Here is a 4712-nt window from a genome sequence, read left to right as displayed (position 1 = left end):
TCTGAAGTCTTTGATGGAGTTAAAAAATAGATAAATAGATAGTTACAGTTTTCCTTAGTTATAATAAAAGATAAAATAGATATAAATATTGAAACTGTAATTCTTGCTTGATAACTGCTTTGTTATATGTAATTTTACTATGTTAAAGTTAAAGCCTTCCTTTTTGTTTAAACAGAAAAAGGGGAAATGGTGTAGTATGTGTTGAGTAAAGAGACTGCCTAGGCCTTTTGATAGGGCAAAAACTTAGGTAGGTGGGAAAAACAGAACTGGATACTGGGAAGAAGAGCAGAGTCAGGCAGATGCCATGAAACTCTGGCCTGAGACGGATGTAGGTTAAAATCCTTCCCAGTAAGCCACAGATTATTAGAAATGGGTTAGATCAAGATGTGAGAGTTAGCCAATAAGAGGCTAGAGCTAATGGGCCAGGCAGTGTTTTAATTAATACAATTTCATGTGGTTATTTCGGGGGATAAGCTAGACGGGTGGCCAGGAGCCGGGCAGCAGCTCTTACTACAAGGAAGTGCTGGCACACACCTTTAATCCCAGCTCTTGTGGACAGAGGCAGACAGATCCCTGTGAGTTCAAGGCCACCTTAGGCTACACTAAATTGATCCAATCTCAAAGAGAAACAGAACCAGGTGGTGATGGCTCACACCTTTAATCCCAGTAATTGTGAATCACATGCCTTTAATTCTAACACTAGGGAGGTGGAGACAGGAAGGGATATGGCTGGGCAGAGAGAGGAATGTAAGGTGGGAAGAGACGGAAGTTCAAGGCATTCAGTCTGAGGACTTGTAGAGACAGGATGCCCCATTCAGTCTGAGGATACATAGAGACAGGATTTTGCCCCATGGGTTCTAAAGATTTCATAGAGGTAAAAACTAGTGACTGACTGTTCTGCTTCTCTGAATTTTCAGCTTTCACCCCCTAATATCTGACTAGTTCTGTTACTGATGAAACCAGTTCAAATTTGAGCGGCATTAAGGCCTTCACTACATATCACCATCCAGCTATGAGCGCAGCTCTAGTAAAAACCAAAAAATAAACAATACAAATGTTGGCCTAGACGCTAGGAAACTAGGAAACTAGACTTGTACTGCCAATGGGGGTGTAGATCTCCCAGCACTCTGCATAACAGCTGGGTGACTTCTCAAAAACTCTTCCTAAATACCCAGGTTCAATTCCTAGCACCCACATTGTCAGTTTACAACTATCTGTAACTCCAGTTCTAGGGTATTCAACCCCCTCACATAGACATGCATGCAGACAAATCACCAATGCACACAAAATAAAAATAAAGAAATGGTTTAAAAAATTAGTCTTTTCAGTATGCAGTGACAAGATATCCCAAGCAGGGTGGTTTCAACAGATGAAATTCAATTTCCACAGTTCTGAGGGCCAGAAAGTGTAAGATCCAGTTGCTGGTACTTTGAGGATCTACTGAGAGCCCATTTTATGGCTTCCACTTGGCACCTTCTTGCTGTATCCTCACAGGGTGTAAGAGTCCAGACAAGTATCCAGGCCTTTTCTAGAAGGCTGCCTTCATTTTGCCTCATGAGCAAATCACTTCTCAAACACCTCGTCTTCTAACTCCATCACATAAAAGATTCTTTCCAACACAGGAACTGGAGGGCGAGAGACATGAGCATATGAACTGTCATATTAAGAATACATTTTCACATGACCTAGTGAATACATCCTTGGGTTTTTGCTCCAGAAAAATGGAAACATGTGTGCATAAAAGCTTATATATGATTCTGCATAGAAGTTTTATGTGTAATAATTAAAATCTAGAAATACCCACAATGTTCTACCACAGTAGGATGGCTAAGAAACCGTGGTGTATGCATACCATGGAACACTATCTTGTTTTTATTTCTGCTGTTGTAACAAATGACTAAGACAACAGGCAAGTCAGGGGCCCAAAGGGTTTGTTTCAGCTTATAGCTGCAGATCACAGCACATCAGTGAAAGAAGCCAAGGCTCGAAGAGAGGCCTGCTTGTTCTTCCACACAGCATTACCTGCCACCATGTTCTTCCACATAGCACCAAAATATGGCAGAAATTGAGGAAGATGCTGCTTGTTGGCTGGCAGCAGGTTTATTTGCAGCTAATTTTCTCATAAAGTTCAGGACGACCTGCCCAGGGCATGGTGCCACCCACAGTGGACTAGCCTTCCTACATCAATTAGTGATTCAAAATATCCTACAAACCAATCTGATCTAGGCAATTCCTCAATGGAGTTTTTTTTTTTTTTCCAAATCATTCTAGATTGCATCAAGTTGGCGGTTAAAGCTAACCAGGACAAATGCTATTTAGTAATGGAAGGAAACCATGTTACTAATAGGTACAAAATATGTGTGTCTAAAGGACATTCTAGTGAGTAAGAAAGCCAGTCTCAAAGGGTCATATATTGTATGATTCTGTCTGAAAAAAAATAATATTACAAAAGTATAGAGCTGCTAACAGAATAATAAATGAGGGGCTAGAGACTAGAGGGGAAGTGAGTATGACTATAAAGGGGTAGCATTAGTGCAGGCAGACTTTTCTGTCCCACCAACACACTCCTAGATAACCACACAGAGACTTATGAATGCTCAGCTGGTAGCTTAGGCTTGTTACTAACTGGCTCTTTCAAGTTAAATTAATTCATGTTTCTTATCTCTACACTACCACATGGCAGAACCTTTTCTCAGCATGGCATGATCATCTCCTACTTCCTCTGCATCTGGCTGGTGACTCAGTCCTTTTTCATCCCCATGCTCTTTTTGTCTGCAAGCCCCACCTAATCTCTACTCACCTGGCTATTGGTTTTTTAAGCCCTTTATTAAACCAGTGAGAGCAACAAGTATTCATGGTGTTCAAAAAGATTGTTCCACAGCGTTTCCCCCTTTTGTCTAATTAAAAAAGGTTTTAACTTTAACATAGTAAAATTATATACAAGAACTACAGTTACAGGCACTTCCGCGGCCTAGCGAGCAGGCAGGACCTTGACATGCAGAACGATGCCGGCGAGTTCTTGGACCTGTACGTGCCGCAGAAATGCTCCGCGAGCAACCGCATCATTGGTGCCAAGGACCACGCGTCCATCCAGATGAACGTGGCCGAGGTTGACAGCGTCACAGGTCGGTTTAATGGCCAGTTTAAAACCTACGCTATCTGCGGGGGCCATTCGCAGGATGGGCGAGTCAGATGATTCTATTCTCCGATTGGCTAAAGCTGATGGAATTGTCTCCAAGAACTTTTGACCAGAAGAGATTGGGGGGGGGGGGAATGTCATAAATAAAAGTGAGGAAAAGTAAAAAAAAAAAAGAACTACAGTTACAATATTCAGTCCATTTGTATTTGGCAAATTTAGAGAAAATACTCTATTATTGATCTCATATTTGTGAGTCTAAAGTTTTATACCTAATTTACTTTTTATCATAACTAAGGAAAACTATGTCTAACTATTTAGTCTTTAACTCCATCAAAGATCCCCAGAAGGATGTAATATTACCTAATGACAGGGACATCTGGCTGCCTGTATAGTCACCCAAAGTTCCTCTGCAACATTGGGGCATCCATCTTTGGCATATAGGCCTACTATATCTGGCAGACATTTCTGAGAAGCAGGGAATTTTAAAGAATTGTCCTACCTTGTCTTGGCAAAGTCTGGCAGCCGCTTTCTTTTGCATCCTAATGGTCCACTTTGGACAGTATACTGCCAGGAATTGAGACAAGGGCAGTTTCTTTGTCCAGGTGCTAGTTTTGCCACAAAGAATGCAAATGTCATATGGAACTTCTTTGATGCCATCATCTTCTTTGAAATAAATTGGTAATGCCACAAGCAGATATGTCTCATGGTCATGAAAAGTCTCAAGTTATTAAACATATTAAATGTCATATTTTGTAGGTATTTGAAGTATTTGAAGACCACCTATCTATCTAAATATATTGTTTAACCTCACAAACATACCTAATATGACTACAAGTTTGATTATTACAGATGACTAACTACTAACCTGTATTTCTTAATTATACTTTACATTTTTAAATGAACTGCAATACCACAAACAACAGTAGAAACACACATACAGTATAACAGATAAAAATTTAAATTTGTATCAACTGAAATCCATACCCATGTAAAATATTTTGAGATTAATAGTTGCAGATTAGTGATTCAATAATTACTCTTTCATCTCATAATTTCTATATTATATCTCCCTTTTTTCTTTAGAAAGAGATCTTCAAATTTAACACTTTTGTTTAGCTTGTTTCCTGATCATGACCAATAACAACTTGTAACCAACCCTCCTTAAATGATGACAAACATCCATAATCCTATCTTTTGGGAATGTAGGAATTCTTTTCTCTAGACTGCTTCTTGTTTTCTGGAGACATTGAAATCTTTGAGGGATCCTAAGAAAAATAAGGATTATGGTCAAATCCTGGCTGCAGTAGTCTGAGAGGCTAGACCATATTGAACAGCAGCCTTGAAGCTGTTCTGGATGCAGAACTCTGAGGAAACTGCAACAGAGGCACTCTGAGAGGCTTGATCACCTGGGTCAACCATTTTTATTAGTGTCTTGTCCCCTTGCTCTGACAATACATAAACTCTCAAAGGTAACATACATATCTGCATTAAAACAAATATAGTTTGTGTGATGTACACACAAAGTTAGCTAAAAATAATTTCTTTTGTTTTATGTTTTAGTTGGTAAAGTATA

General features: G+C 39.5%; 1 pseudogene; it reads left to right on the top strand.

Annotated features, from left to right (window-relative positions):
* The first annotated feature begins 2971 nt into the window (after positions 1 to 2971).
* LOC148120640 (small ribosomal subunit protein eS21 pseudogene) lies at positions 2972 to 3258 on the top strand (annotated as a pseudogene).
* The last annotated feature ends 1454 nt before the right edge of the window (positions 3259 to 4712 follow it).

The sequence above is a fragment of the Myodes glareolus genome, chromosome 10 (assembly GCF_982192425.1).
Source record: "Myodes glareolus chromosome 10, mMyoGla1.1, whole genome shotgun sequence".
NCBI classification, from domain to species: domain Eukaryota; kingdom Metazoa; phylum Chordata; class Mammalia; order Rodentia; family Cricetidae; genus Myodes; species Myodes glareolus.
The sequence above is the reverse complement of the archived record's forward strand: the minus strand, read 5'-3'. Positions and strand labels throughout refer to the sequence as shown.